The sequence below is a fragment of the Prionailurus bengalensis genome, chromosome A2, assembly GCF_016509475.1.
Source record: "Prionailurus bengalensis isolate Pbe53 chromosome A2, Fcat_Pben_1.1_paternal_pri, whole genome shotgun sequence".
Taxonomy (NCBI): domain Eukaryota; kingdom Metazoa; phylum Chordata; class Mammalia; order Carnivora; family Felidae; genus Prionailurus; species Prionailurus bengalensis.
Genome location: NC_057348.1, coordinates 146,542,806 through 146,559,253, shown reverse-complemented (window position 1 = coordinate 146,559,253; position 16,448 = coordinate 146,542,806). Strand labels below are relative to the sequence as shown.

Sequence of the window (16,448 nt, the reverse complement as noted above, 5' to 3'; positions counted from 1 at the left end):
AACAAGTATTATATAGTCGGAAACCCTAGGTTCTAGTGTCTCCTTGGCCACTTAAAAAAAATTTTTTTTAATGTTTATTTATTGTTGAGAGACAGAGACAGAGCACGAGTGGGGAAGGAGCAGCGAGAGAGGGAGACACAGGATCCGAAGCAGGCTCCAGGCTCTGAGCTGTCAGCACAGAGCCCGACGCGGGGCTTGAACTCACGAACTGCGAGATCATGGCCTGAGCCGAAGTCGACGCTTAATCGATGGAGCCACCCAGGCGCCCCACCTTGGCCACTTTTTAATTTAATTTTAATCTTAGTTCTACATGCTTAGAATTTAGAATCCAAGAGTTATACAAGGCTGGTTTATAAAATCCCCGCCCAGCTCCCTGCTCTTGGGAGTTCAACTCTAAGACTTGATTCTCTTGTTATTCACCTCCAAATCTCTAAATGTATGTTGTTCTTCCCAGCTTTTAAATTTTCAGTCTTAGGCATTACCTTTGACTTCTCATGGTAGAAGAAGAGGACTTAATATTTCTTTTGCATCTCACCCTATGTGAAGAGCCCTCCTCCCTTCTCACATAGTTAAATTTCGAGTAAGATTCAGTGTTTACATTATCACTATGGTAACATTATTCACAGCTGAGGCATACAATCCATGAAAGTTGCGTCCGGTGTTAATAATTGTCTTTTTTTAGAGAGGAGGCTGTTGTTGGTTTTCTTAGATTTTATGTATTTATCACCGACTCATTTGTAAATTGTTTCCCAGGTGTCTAAATGTAGTTACGATATGTGACCTTGAGCCAGTTGCTTAGCCCTTCCGATAAAATACTTTGTCATTCGTAGAATGAAGTGTCCAGATGACGTGAAGACTTACACTGCTTGTACCTCTACAACTTTATGGTTCCATGAAACAGACACCTGGGGATTCTGTGCGGATCACATCACTAGCGGGCAGTGTAGCCCGCCAGCACACAGCCTTCCTGGCTGACCGGCGGTCTTTTCTCAGATTGACTGGAGCATCTCGGCTGCCTCCCGGAGGGCCTGTGGGACTCAGGGGCTGGGTCGAGGTAAGGCCCCGTTTGAGTGGGACCAAGACTGCTTATCAGCAGGAGCCCCCTCAAATACGCATTATAAGCTTAGAAATACCCTCATTCCAGTCAGAAGATCAGGATTCTTTGATTAAGGAGACTTACTAAGTTTTTTGATGGGTAGAAACACTGGTTAATTTTTATAGTGAATAGTCCAGGAGAAGCAGAGTGGGTGGATCCATTAAAGTTACCAACAGTGAAATTAGACTAAATGGCATATACGAGATGAGCAGACAGCAGTTCAGATCTTGTTTGAAACAAACAAAAGTAAAACAGAAGCCCTGGGAGTACAGCTTCTCACAGATTGTTAAAGAAAATAATGCTGGCCACATGAGCATGAACGATCTAATGACTCTTAGCTCGGTAGATACTTTGCTTACCTCAGTCACGGACTTGGTAAGGCTGTGGGTAGCGCTGAGATGTTGTTTTGGGGGGTGGTGTTATTACCATATGTAAACGTGGAGGAAAAACTAGACGAGAGAATGGGTTCACATTATTTTAGCAAGTACAGTTTGCCACAGAAGCTGTCATGCTAGACAGCCAGCACTAGGAGGCCACAGAGATTGGGATTCTGATGGAGGGGTTTTAGTCCTGCATCATTCCTGTCAGACTTGAGGAAGAAACGGAGGCTAAAGAGCCCTCTTGAAATGCTGTAAAAACTTAAAATTCAGGATCAGGCAAACTCGATTAAAAATTCATTATCTTATTTTTCATAATGCAGTAGTTCATGAGTCTGACACATGCAACACTGCTTCTTGATGTGCTTGTGACGTGGTTTATAAATCAAGTAGGTATACTCAGCGTATAACCACCACTTTTAAAAACTGCTCTTCTCATTTTTAGTTCTTGAACCTCTGATCCCAGCCCCTGGTTTACCGTATGCCTGGATGAGTTCAGTAGCTTCCTGATTGATCAGACTTTTTGTCTCATTTTCCTCCAGTCCATTCGGTTTATTGACAACAAGAGTTTTTATCAAAAATGGTTTTGGTCCCTTGAGTCCTCCAACGATTAAAAACCTTTGGTAGTTTCTGGTCACACAGGATTTCAAATCCAAGCCTGTTCGTTCATTCGTTCATTCACTCATTCATTCAGCGAATATGTATGAGTGCCTTTAATACAAGACAGACTGTCAGGGGTTGTGCCCTCGTGGGCTTTAGGGTTGCCTGTTCATTTTCTGTGTTCCCCACAGAGTTTCTCTTCCGGCTAAACAAAGATACCTTTTGCCACCTAAATTTTTACCTTTGTGCCTTTAAAAAACACGAATCAACTTCTGTCATTTCAGAATTCTCTTCTTTCGGGACTGCTTCTTGCAAATTCAAAACCTCATCTCTCTTCATGGCTCTGATCTCCTAGCCCTTGTGGTACTTAGTTCAATCTACGTTAGTTGCATTTATTTTTAGGCTTTTTTGTGTGTATTAGAATTAAAAGATTTATGTCTATGAGGTTGCTGAAGAACAAGGTGGTCTTTTATTTCTTTATATCTCCTGTTAATGTGAGCATAATATTCTGAAAAAGGGAACTACTAACTTAATGGCTATAGCACATCCTCCTCCTGGTTGCTTTCCCCGCAACCTTTCACCACTCTGTTCTTTTTCTTTTTTTAAATGTTTACTTATTGTTGAGAGATGGAGAGAGACAGAGCATGAGCACGGGAGGGGCAGAGAGGGAGACACAGAATCGGAAGCAGGCTCCAGGCTCTGAGCTGTCAGCACAGAGCCTGATGCAGGGCTCGAAGTCACAAACCACAAGATCATGACCTGAGCTGAAGTCGGACGCTTAACCGACCGAGCCACCCAGGCGCCCCGGCTCTGTTCTTTTCTAATGGAACTTCAGTTTTGTTCAAAAGTCTTTGCATGTCCATGTGCTTTGGGGAAGGTGGGCTTGGGCCCCAGCCTCTGGCCATCAAGAAGCTTCCATTCTTGCCAGCTGATTAGTTGGTGTAAGCCCAGAACCCGGTTCTGGCCCACAGGAGCTTTGGGAAAGTTTTTCCTCTCTGGGAAGATCTTGCCCACCGTAGGCTGTGCTCCAGCCATGTTGCAGGCACAGAGTGAGCACCAGTTGTCACACAAGGACGGAGGAGTAGGAAGACAGCTGGAGCTTGTGCCCTGGCAGGCACGATGGAGACTTCCTTCCTTGGGATTTCTTGTTGTGTGCAGATAATACAGCTTGGTTGGTTTGGGATTTTCTCTCCCTTTCAGACGAAGGCGTCTGGCTGACTCCTCATCTTGCAGGTCTCCGTTCACATCTCTCTAACCTCCCACAACGCCCTGTAACCTGTCACAGGCTTACCGTACCGCGTGGTAAGATGACTTGTGTGTCCGAATGCTTGACTGCAAACTCCGTGAGGGCTGGAGCTCTCTCCAGGGGTTATAAACTCAGTCTCCAGTCCAACGTTACTGCTGTTAACTAACGATCTGCCCCTGTCTCCTTGTCTACTTGAGGATAGCATGAATAAATACAGACATTAGAAACTTATCGGTCACCAGGCAGTAGGCTAGTTCCTGAGGACACCACAGTGCACCAGAGAAAGCTCCAGCTCAGTCATCCTTTAAATTTTAAGGCTTGTCCCTTAATCCAGGTCTCAGTAAAATTTGCCCAGAAAGCTGTAAGTGTGCAAGTGTATAAAAACATTCCCTTCCTGACAGTGACCCACACTAGGTGCTCAATAAACTGTTACATGTTTAACAGATTGAAGGAGTACATCTAACCAAGAGATCTCAGCTGGGGCAGGGATTGGAGGCTTTGGTGGGAGGATGGGGAGAAAGTGTGTAAGAATGACCTGGGGGAATTTCCTAAATAATATGGTTCCCACCCCCAGATTCTGACCTGCTCCTGTTGCTGTCATATTCCATAGGGGTTTGGTTTTTGTGTCCCAAAGGGTGAGACCCTCTTCTGTAGCCTTTCCTGTTAAAGTTCGCAGTGGAAACATTTTGTCTTGACCTCTCATCCCAGAGCTGCTGTGTCATTGTTTACGTCCGTCCCTGCTGACTGTTCTCTTGCGTGCTTGCTTACCTACATCCATTCGATAGGATTCTTTCAAGGAGGTTTCTTTCTTTTTTTAATTAATACCTTGCCTTTTTTTAGAGAGGGTTTGAGGCAACCCTATGGCAAAAATATGTAAAATGAAATGGCATATAAACAGAAAATCAGAACTACGAAGAAGATTATAAGTATGTTGACCTACTTTCATTTAGATTTGGTTCTGGGTTTTTTTTTGTTGTTGTTGTTGCCTGGTGCAAAATGGCAAATATCGTCAGTTATGTTTATGATTCTCAACATTTTTGTTTACATCACAGACCCTTCCGATGAAATCCGTGGACCCCTTTCTGAGGAGACTGAATGTGCACACACAAATGCAATTTTGCTGTAATAATGGGCTTATCCTTTTGTTATCGGAGGAGATGAAACATACTCATAGAAAGGAAGAAAACGTTGTTAGGGTTAGGTTCTTAAAAAACTATTTCTATAATAAAATATTTCAAGCATATAGGAAAATTGACTAGCTATCACCTTCCAGTTTGTAGTATTTGCTTTAGTTTTTTTTTCCTAAGTAATAAAACATCCTAGACAAGATAGAAGTCTTCTGTTCAGCATTTTTGATCTCATTCTCTTCTGTTTGTCTTTAGTAGAAACCACTACCCTGAATTTAGTGTTCAACATTTCAACACGTTTTACACTTTTACTAGTGTTGTATGTATCTGTGGCATATACATAACACTATTTTATATGATTTCAAACTATTAAATATTATATTGTCACCGTCTGCAACTTTTTTCATCTAACATTTCTTTTACCAGGACAAAAATGCTATGACGTGAGATCTTCCGTCTTAGCAGATTTCTGAGCGCACAGTGCCTTACCGTTAGCGGTAAGCACCACGTTGTGCAGTGGGGCCCTGGAGCTTCTTTATCTCGTATGACTGAAACTGTGTACTCAGTGAACAGCAGTTTCCCTTTTCTCCCTCCCCCCACCCCCGGCAGCCACCCGTCTACTTTCTGCTTCTGTGAGTTTGACTACTTTTATGCAAGTGGTATCATGCAGCATTTGTCCTTCAGCGACTGGCTTGTTTCACTTAGCAGAACGGCCTCAAGGTTTGTCCGTGTCACATACGACGGGTCTCCTTTCTTTTTATGGCTGAATAATACTCCGTCGTACGTATATGCCGTCTTTTCTTTATCCATTCATCCGCTGGTGGATGTTCAGTTGGTTTCCACCTCTTGGATATTGTGGATATTCCACCTCTTGGGTAGAGCTGCAGCGGACATGGGAGTGCGGATATCTCTACTAGATTCTCCTTTTATATTTTTTTTTGAATAACGATCCACAGGTGGAGATTGCCGGATGGTAGTTCTGTTTATAATGTTTTCCACAGAAGCTGTGCCATTTTACGTTTCCACCAGCAGTGCACAAGGATTCCCATTTCTCCACGTAACTTGCCCGCACTTGTTCTGTTCTGTTTTTGTTATTGTTGTTAACAGCGATTCTGACAGGTGTGAGGTAGTACCTCATTGTGGTTTTGATTTACATTTCCCTCATGATTAATGACGTTGAGCGTCTGGTTATATACCTGTCTTCTTTGGGGAAGAATCTCTTCAAGTCCTTTGCCGGTTTTTCAATCGAGTATTACTTGATATTTTGCTGTTGGGGTGTGGAAGTTCTTTATGTATTTTGGATAATAACCCCTTATCAGATACATATATGCAGTATTTTCTCCCATTCTGTGGGTTGCTTTTCATGCTCTTGATTTTTTTTTTTTTTTTTTTGCTTGGTGGAAGCTAATATGGTTTTTTTTTTTTTTTTTTTGAACATTTACCCTCGTTTGATTATGTGACTGTCTTGGATTCTTTTACATACATGTAGTATTTCATAATAAGATGATATCACCATATGCTTATCCATTCTCCCATTAATTCATGTTTGAATTGTTTCCAATATTTTGCTGTTACAAGCAGTGCTAACACACATTCCTTATATGCCTCCTGATGCACACGTGCCAGTGTCTCTACTGTGCATATTCAGGAGGGGAATTTCTTGGTTATGGGCATGGGCAGCTTCACCTTTTATTCTTGCCAGATTGCTTTCCAAAGTGGTTGAATCAGTTCAATTTTTCTTTCATTATTGTGTCCTATTTTGCTAGTCTGGTGTGAAATGGTATCTTACTGTAGTGTTACATTGCACTGTGCTGAGTTTGGAGGTCTTCTATTTATTTTCCTTAAAAAAATTTTTTTTAATGTTTTGTTTATATTTGTGAGAGAGACCGAGCACGAGTAGGGGAGGGGCAGAGACACAGAGACAGAATCTGAAGCAGGCTCCAGGCTCTGAGCTGTCAGCACAGAGCCCGACGCGGGGCTTGAAGTCACAGGCTCCCGAGATCAAGACCTGAGCCGAAGTCAGATGCTTCACCGGCTGAGCCACCCAGGCACCCTACCTTATATTTATTTTCCATTTAGATTTTTTCTGTTAATTGGCTGTTCACACTTTTTGTTCCATATCTCAAAAAATTATTTATGTATTTTGAGAGAGAGGTTTGCAAGGGACAGAGCGAGGGAGAGAGAGAATCCTAAGCAGGGCTCAATCTCACGACCGTGAGACCACGACCTGAGATGAAGTCAAGAGCCGGACACCCAACTGAGCCACCTAGGTGCCTTGTTCCATTTTTAAAAAATTGAGTTGTTTGTGTTTGCTTTGTGTTTTTAGGAGTCCTTTATGTTTTCTGCAGATGAACACTTCGTTGGTTATCATTACGTTCTCCCAGTCCATGGCTTGGATTTGCATTTTGTTCAAACAATCTTTTGTTGTTTAGAATTAAAAAAAAATTTTAACGTAGTAATAGTTATCAACATTTTGTATCTTATTTTTAAAATCTTGCATTACCCCACGGGTGTTTTTTTTCTAAAAGTTTTCAAAGTTTTATTTTCATGTTTATCGGTGGTATGCAACATGGATCTAGTTTTATTTCCTTACAGATGACCTATGTCCAGGCATCACTGTTCAATAACCCATTCTTGCCCCACTGATTTGCAGTATCACTGCTATTATGTGTCAGATTTCCAAACGTATGGGAGGTTTTTTTCTGGGTTCTCTGTTGCCTTTTCATTTGTCTGTACCATTTTACTTACCGTAGTTTTATGTAAGTCTTAACATTTTGAAGGGCGAGTTCCCTGCCTGTTTTCTTATTATTATTTGTCAAAGCTGTTCTTCTTGGCTCTTTTTTCTTATGGATTTTAGGATCAACTTAACATGGTCCATGAAAGCCCTGTGGGAAGTTTTATTAGAGTTTTATTGAATTCAATTTAGGAATATTTATTAGATCTTCACCCATAAATATTTCTCTGTTTACTCAACTCTGTAATTTTCTCCATAAAGCTCTTAAAGTTTTTTTGTTAGATCATTAGAAAGCTTATAGCAGTAGTTACCATTTTATTTTATTAAAAATTTTTTTAATGTTGATTTTTGAGAGGGAGAGGCAGAGATGGAGTGCAAATGAAAAAGTGCCGAGAAAGAGAGGGAGACACAGAAGCCGAAGCAGGCTCCAAGCTCTGAACTGTCAGCACAGAGCCTGATGTGGGGCTCGAACTCACGAACTGTGAGATCATGACCTGAGCCAAAGTTGGATGCTCAGCTGACTGAGCTACCCAGGTGCCCTGGTAGTTACCATTTTAAATGATAGTTTTTCCTATTTAAATTTCAAAGTGGTCTTTTTTGGCTTGTAGGAATTATACTAACTTTTGTATATTGATTCTTCTCTCCAGAAACGTTGATAAACTTTTTAAAAATTAGTTTTAATAGCTTTCCTTCATAATTCTCTATGTAAATAATTAACACTTGGGAGATAAGGACAGTTTGGTCAACTCACATAAATTTTTATCTTACTTATATTTTTCCCTTTTTTAAAAATGTTTATTTATTTGTTTTGAGAGAAGGAGAGAGAGAATCTCAAGTAGGTCCGTGCTCAGTGTAGAGCCCCATGCGGGGCTCAATCTCATGACCATGAGAACATGAGCTGAGCCAAAATCAGGAATCATTCACTTAACCAGCTGAGCCACTGAGGCGCCCTTCCCCCCCCATTTTAGTAGTCTCTATGCCTAACATGGGGCTTGAACTCACGATCCTGAGATCAAGAGTCACATGCTGTACTGGCTGAGCCAGCCACATGCCTCTCTATTTTTTATTACATTGACTAGGACCTCTACATTATTGAATAGAAATAATGATTGTCATCATCTGTCTCATTTCCTGGCTTTTAAAGAAAAGACTTGTATTATTTAATCATTAGGTATGATTTTCCTGTAGCATTTTGATGAAGTTAATCAGGTTCTTTCCTATTTTTGATATGCTAGGATACATATATAGTCTTTTTTTAAGTTTATTTACTTATTATTTTGAGAGAATGAGAGAGTGTGAACAGGGGAGGGGCAGAGATGGGGGGAGAAAGAGAATCCCAAGCAGGCTGCACACTGCTAGCATAGAGCCTGACGTGGGCCTGAACCCATGAACCATGAGATCATGACCTGAGCTGAAATCAAGAGTCAGGTGCCCAACCAACCAAGCCATCCAGGTGCCTACACACACACACACACACACACAGAGTTTAAGATTTTTTTAATGTTTCTTTTTGATAGAGAGCAGGGGAGGGGCAAGGGAGACAGAGACTCTGAAGCAGGCTCTGCGCTGTCAGCTCAAAGCCCGACATTGGGCTTGAACCCACCCACCATGAGATCATGACCTGAGGTGAAGTCAGACGCTCAACCGACTGAGCCACCCAGGCGCCCATATATAGTTTTAAATCATAAAGGTAAAGAATTAACAAAACCATTTCTCGTTTTGTAAGTACATATCTGACCTCGGATGAACTTTCTACTTAGTTCCTCTGAATCCTGATAAAAATGGAAAGTCAACTATGTTACTAGGCAACGTTGCTTATGATAAAAGTGACCTTTACTTGGTAAATGTATTTGGACTGGGAGGAACTATACATGAACTCTTAAGTTCTTGGTTAGAAGCAGGAGTTTCGAGCTTCCCTGGGAGCACCGTTCAGACATGGGTATGTGCTTTGTGGGGGCCCTAGAAGCTGCGATTGGGACCATCATGTGAGATACTGGTTTCTCTTTGTGACGTAAGACTTCTAAGCCTGCGTGACTCTACACCCACCCTGGGATTCTCATTTCCTTGCACTGAGCTGTCATCTGAATCCAAAGTTCTGGGCTGGCCATGTGGGAAGACTCCTCCCATGAAGAGAAATAACGTGAAACTGCCCTGCTGGCATGCCGTGTTTTCTTCTTAGGCTTTCTGAGTAGATGGCTGCTCTGTGTGTGGCCTGTGCTGATTGGGTGGCTCAGAATGTGCAGTTGGGAGTGCCACGTGGGCACTGCAAAGTGCATCCAAACGAAATGCAGAAAGTGTTTACTGGGGCCGATCTACGTTTATCAGCTCTCGTTTACAGCCTTCCATTTTTAATTTTCACTGATTAGAAAGCTCATATTCGCATTGCCTATAAATTAATATTGTAAATTTGAACTTATAAAAATAAATACATATAAGATACCATCTTTATTTTCTTACGTGTTCGATTCCGTCTGTGTTTGCCAACCCCAGAATGGTTCGGCTACTGAAAAATGTCTGATAACTAATGTTTCAGAAATGTGCAGTCCAGTGGGTAGATACTTGCTTTTCTAATATGGCTCTTAAAATTAAAATTAAATGTAACTAAAATCTTAGTTTCTTGGTTGCACTAGCCTCATTTCAAGGGTGCAGTAACCACATGTGACAAGTGGGCTACCATACTGGACAGTATAGATGTAGAACGTTTTCAAACATCACAGAAAGTTCTGTTGGACATACTTTTTAGGTTTTATTTTTTATCATCTGAATATATATCCAGATTATCAGAGAGCTTTATATTTTTGCTGTGTATGTTACATACTGTAAGAAACTGCTGGATGAACCAATCAGGATGTCTATCAGGGCCAGTATTGAAGACCCCAGTGTATTATTTATGTGATAATATGCTAGAGAAATATTTCTCAGATTTTGCGTACTAAGACAAATTCTGTTCCTCCGGACCACATCCCATCATGACCAGTGTGAATTTTGCAATTCATTGGTTTTTCTGTTTTGCTTTATCAACCGGACAGTATGGGGCCAAATTTATGGCTTAATTTAAATAACTTTCAGGCCTATATAATTGCATGGTATTTTTTTCTTGTCTGAATTTTTATATTTATAAATTATAATTTTATTATAATGTCTGCATTTTTATAGACTGTTTCAAATGTGTTGTGAAAGGAGGTAGAATATAAATACAGTAATAAATTAGGAGCCACCTATCACTGAACATCAGTTTTGAGAAGGAGTGAAGGAGCTAAAAACCATTCTGGGCTGATGACGATTATCATATCCAGACATGTAATCTGGACTGCTTTCCAAATGAAGTGACTTAGAATGTATCCTTGTCATAAAACCAGTTTAATTCGTTCTTCTAAGACATTTTTAATTTTCAGAGTAATGTTTGAAGATCTCTCTTACTACAGTAATTTGTAAAAATGTCAGACTTTTTAGTATTGCTAGGGAAATTTTAACCAAGAGCATATTTGGGTGTTCACAAACTGGTGTGAACCGGGTTTAAACCAAGAAGGTGGAGTGCTGTTTTGTCTCCTTATGGAATTTTTTGTGTCGTTTGGATAACAGAGAATTTATTTTGGGGCATTTATTCTGGGCATTTACACCTTCTCACTGTAAAAACATCCCTGTGTTTTTCTTGTTTTTCCATTTTAGTCTGGAACTTACAAGCAGGTCAACATTATGTACGTCTTTTACATTTTACATTTTGCAGCTTTTCTTGTTTCTGAAAACACTTACTGCACCATACACATTTTAGGCCAAAAGGTAGGGTAACTTTTAAAAAAATAAAACCAACCTGAACTAAAAGAAGTTGAGGGTTAAGTACTCCCAAGTGTCAGTCAGTGTTGAGCAAATTTGGGCAGTCTGTTTGATTTTAACGTTTTCTACTTGCTCAAGTGAAAAAAAGAAACACAGAATTATATAATTTTCATGTACTGACAACCGGAAGCATTACAAACATCTGCAGAAACCAAACATTTCCTGGAACTAAACTCGAGCAGAAATTTATCACGTGAATCTTGTTTAAAGAACCTGGTGAAAAATATCTTCAACCACAGTTACGTAAAAGGTCCAGGAGTGCAGTTCCCGTGGATCAGGTTCCAGAAAGCAGAGCTGAGGAGGCCACGCAGCCGTGGCTCAGGAGGTGCGTGCGCTGGCTCTGGGCTGGGGGTGCAGAGGGGCTCTGAGAGCACAGAATCTAGCACCTCTGTTCTTTTGAAACTCTGTTGAAGGAAGGAGCTTAGAAAATCATGATTGCCAGTAGGACCGTTAGAGATTTCTCTATAATATTAAGTGTTGTCAGTGTGGCTTTGTAGAGGTACTGATTTCATTTTTTTTTAACTTTTTAAATCTTTATTATTTATTTTTGATAGAGAGCAAACAGGGTGGGGGCAGAATGAGAGGGAGACACAGAATCTGAAGCAGGCTTTTCAGGCTCTGAGCTGTCAGTACAGAGCCTGACGTGGGGCTCGAACTCACAAACTGTGAGATCATGACCTGAGCTGAAGTCTGACACTCAACCAGCTGAGCCACCCAGGAGCCCTGGTGCTGATTTTATTTTGTCTGTCTTAAGCCCTCTAACAAATTCCTACATTGGAGATATTTTATTTTGTAGATTAATGTGAAGCTTTTAAGCGTTGAAGGAAGCACACAGCATTTTTCATGGCATTTTAAGATCTGGGTCTGTATTTCTGCCCACTCAGAAGTCTGGTTCACGTCAGAATGAAGGACACAAGTGGAGTCGTCTTTTCCCCAAGGAGCTTGCACTCATTAACATGTTTCCAGGACAGAAAGTAATTTAAGACTTCACAACTTATGTGACATGGAAGAAACAAATTTTGCCTGAAATACTTTGAGGGTCAAGTACAAGTATCTATCTGTCTTTATCATGAAAACCTTCAGTATGGTCATTATAGAATGTGCAGTTTCTTTTAAGAATGCTTGTATCCTTTGGGCCTTCCAGAGTGAGTTAACTGAAAAAATTTTAAGACATTATAGCCTGTCCTGTAGGTTTGAGATTGATCTTTATGTGTTTGCCAGATAAAACAGTCTTAAATGGGTGTTAATTATTACCTGCTCAAATTTAACTAGTAATTTCTACTTCTTAAGACTGAGTCACACCTGGGTAGGTAAGAGGATGTGGTACTGGGATTTAGGAAGGCATCTTGAGGGGTTTTGAAGTCTGCGGCTGTATACCTCCCATACAAGGCTATCATAGAGATTACTTGTGATAACGTGGATAAGATGCCTGGCATACAGTAGGTACTTAATAAATATTCTTCATTCTCTCATATTATTGATAATGGCCACATATATGCAGTTTTTCTAAACTGTATACTAGGTTGTTACCATGGTATACTATATAGTGTCTATATAATATACTGTTCATATAGATATATACATCTATGTCTATATAATATCCATATAATATACTGTTCATATAGATATATACACTTTTCTACACTTATCTGTACTATACGCATTTACTATACACATTTAGATGTATCTATACATAGGCGTGTTAGGATCTATTCTGATTTTAGCAGTGTTGTTTTACATTGACACTTAAGAAAAGCAGTAATAACATACATTGAAAGTGTATAGATTCTCATTAAATTTTCGGTTTTGATAATTCAGGAAATAATGCAGATGGTTTTGAATTTCTTGGTAATAGGAGACAAGGTTGAACAGGGTATAAAAGTAGACTAATAGTATCAGAATCCACCTTGCCCCAGTTTTGTCTGTGAAATTTAGTTCAGCACGTAAAAGTACTGCATCGATAAAATATTCTTTATGTAGCGTCCACTAAGAACTACACTAGGCTTAGACTTGGAGTCTGGGGATTAGAGATGGAAATGTGTGCAGGCAGTGGGAGGAAGGCAGGCAGACTCATGAAAAGAACCTCGAAACCATTTGGCTGTAGGCTGAGAAATGTCTCTGAAAGTGTTCCAGCAATTCGTCGGTACACCAGAGAAGTTTAAGGAAGAACCTTGTGAAAGAAAGCAGCCACAGCTAGACTCTTAGTCACCGTTCTTCCTATCATCCAGTTTAGGCCTCTGCATAGCTACAAGGTCTTCCAGATAATGCAGCAAATAACGTAACCGTGGGAGCTCCAGAGTAACTCTTTCAAGACAACGCTCGCAGGCAAAGCGTTACCAGATAAACTTAAGCCTCCCAAAAGGAGGATGCAGTTGGATAGCTGCAGTACAAGTTGAAGGAATTTGGTATTGGTAATTGAGATCCAAATGTCTTCTTTTAAAATGTTCCACTTAACTGTTTAAGTTAGTAACATTCATAATATGGGAAAACTAAAATTTCAATGAAAAATATGATAAGTGATGAAATTATACTAATACGGTGCAAGTTACTCTGCAAACTTTGATTGTGACTGCATGGTCTGTGTTCTCCAAGAGCTTTCTGTTAATAACAGTAAGGTCTGGAGATTTAGGTAGATTGCCTACCCATAATCTTATTTTCAACCATTTATTTATTCATTCAGTAAATATATATTGGTGACAAAGCATTTTCTTGCCACTGGAGGGATACAGTATCGGACCCAACAAAAGTTTCTTCCTTCAAGAAGCTTAAAGTCTACAAGGGAAAGTGAAAAAAAGAGGAGAGGGAGGTACCCAGTGGGAGTGATACGAATGAATAAATGAATGAATGGGTATAAACAAATAAAAGTAAATCAAGGTAAGTGGCTAGAAAGTTGTAGTGGTGGTGATGAGGTGTGTTACATGAAATAGAGTGGCCAGAGAAGGCCTCCCTGACAGGTTGATACTTGGATTAAGGGTTTGTAGTAGGTGATGGAGAGTATCATGCAAATATCTGTGAAGAAGCACATTCCGGTGAGAGGGAACAGCAGTCTACTGCAACAACCCTGGCTCGAGTGTGTTCACATCCTGGAGGAGTAGCAGAGAAGGCTGTAGGATAAGACGGGTGAATGAGGGAGAGACTGGTAGTGATGAAGCAAGAGGTTTTCTGGGGCCAGTTAAGGACCTTGTAGGCCACTATGGTGACTTTTACTGTGAATGGGAAGGGAAGCATTTGGTGGGTTTTGAGCAGAAAGTATTATGATCTGAATTTTTAAAATCAGTAGGACTCTGGCCTTTTGTTTTGGAAACTGCAATGAGGCAAGGGAAGAATCCGCTGGGAGGCTATTTGCTGTAATCCAGATGGAGGTGAAGGAGGCTCAGAGAGCATTTGTGGTGGTGGATATAGGGAGAAATAGTTACAATTCAGATACATTTTTAGGATTGAGCCCACAGGATTTGCTGATGGATTGGGTATGTGGTGTGAGGGAAAGGGAAAAGTCTGGGATGACTTGGAAGATGGAATTATCATTTCCTGAGATGGGGAATCCTGTAGGAGCATTATTCTCAGTGGGATGGATCATCTGGAATTTGGCATGGGGTGATGGTCCATTAAGCTGAGAATTGACTAGTAGATGTGATAAAACTGGTCTCTACTGCCTTTTTTTTTTTTTTCTGACCTGAGTAGCCTTAAATGAATTCAGTTAACCTCTCTCTGGAGATAACAATACTTCCTGCCTCATAGAGCGGCTGTGATGAACAGTTTAAATGGATAATTCATTTTTATTTTATTTAAAAAATTTTTTTAATATTTGTTTATTTTTGAAGGAGAGAGACAGAGCATGAGCGGGGGGGAAGAGCAGAGAGAGAGGGAGACACAGAATCCGAAACAGGCTCCAGGCTCCGAGCTGTCAGCACAGAGTCTGGTGTGGGGCTCGAACTCACAAACCGTGAGATCATGACCTGAGCTGAAGTTGGACGCTTAACCGACTGAGCCACCCAGGCATCCCTGGATAATTCATTTTTAAATGCCTGTCTCAGTGCCTGGCTAGTTCAAGATGGTTGGATAGTTGGAGGGTTGGATAGATACCCAGACCTCACATAGTTCAAGATGGAAGTCATTGGTGGCTTTAACAAGAGCAGTTTTAGGTCAGCAGTGGGGACAAAGGCCTGATTAGAATGGGTTCAAGTGAGGATGGGAGGAAAGAATTGGAGACCGCAGATACACTCTTTTGAGTATTCCTATAAAATTGGATTGGAGAAATGGGAGTTTATTCATTGGAATGTGGGGTCAAGAGAGAGGTCTTTTTCTGTCTCCCTTTCAGACTGTTTATATGTTGAAGGGAGTCATCCCTTGTAGAGGGGACCATTGATGATGCAGTTGGATTTAGGATTGTGAGGTGTTTTGGCCATAGATAACAAGTTGACTCAGCTAACCAGAATGTCCTCTGTCTCCTTCCTTTCTCCTTCTCAGTCTTTTATTCGTTCGTTCACCAGATATTTAGTGAAGGCTCACAAGGTGGCAAGGACCGTGCCAGGTGCTGGGTAAAGACTGAAGATGAAGGGGTGAATCAAACAGGAGTGATCTCTACACACTCCTGAAGATTTTACTGTCTGGTGGAGATAGGCTTTCCAAAAGCACACAAATATGTCAATACAGATTTTGATGAACACTCTGTAGGAAAAGTACGAGTCCTTTTTGGGAGAGAATACCATGGGGTAACTTAGGCTGGGGGCTTTAGGAGACTCTGCGACGTGAAGCGTGGCCACGACCGAGAAAAGCATTCTGAGCCAAAGGAACAGAGCAGGCAGAGGCCCTGGGGCAGGGAAGGCCTGCTGCTTTTGAGGATTTGAGAGGTTGGAAGGCACCGGGTCTCCCTGTTAAGGTTTTGGATTATATCCAAGGAGCAGTGGGAGCCATTGAAAAGTTTTAAGTCGGGAAGTGACACGATGAGGTTTGCATTGGGCAAGAAAACCCCCTGTGGGGCCGTGTGTCAAGGTGAATGGACTGGAGGGGGTAAGAGTGCAAGAAGGGATACCAGTTTAGGCCAAAAGGTAGTATCTGTGAACATCTTTAGACCTAAATACTAAACAGTTTTGGTGTGAAACGAACAGAATTGAGAATATCCTCTGGCAGAATTTTCTTTGAGCAGAATTAGCAGCTGTGAAGAGAGCATTTCTTGTTAAAAATAATAACACAGAAGAGTCAGACAATGTCAGTGATTTCAGGTTATTTAACATAAAATGAAACTTTGGAAAAGACTTTGGCAACGGTGAACGATTGAAAAATAATACCATGCCAGCCTTTTTTCTTAGCAACGGCACCAGTGACACGGTATGAGAGATAGACTCTATTAAGTAAACAGATTGAAGGACATGCGTATGTACCAAGAATGATTAATCTGCCTGTGGTATTTTAAGCGTTCATGTAGTGTAAATAA

General features: G+C 40.9%; 1 long non-coding RNA gene across 3 annotated transcripts in view; it reads left to right on the top strand.

Annotated features, from left to right (window-relative positions):
• Positions 1 to 16,448, top strand: part of LOC122488756 — a 176,784-nt gene that overhangs the window by 33,715 nt on the left and 126,621 nt on the right. The window lies entirely within an intron of this gene.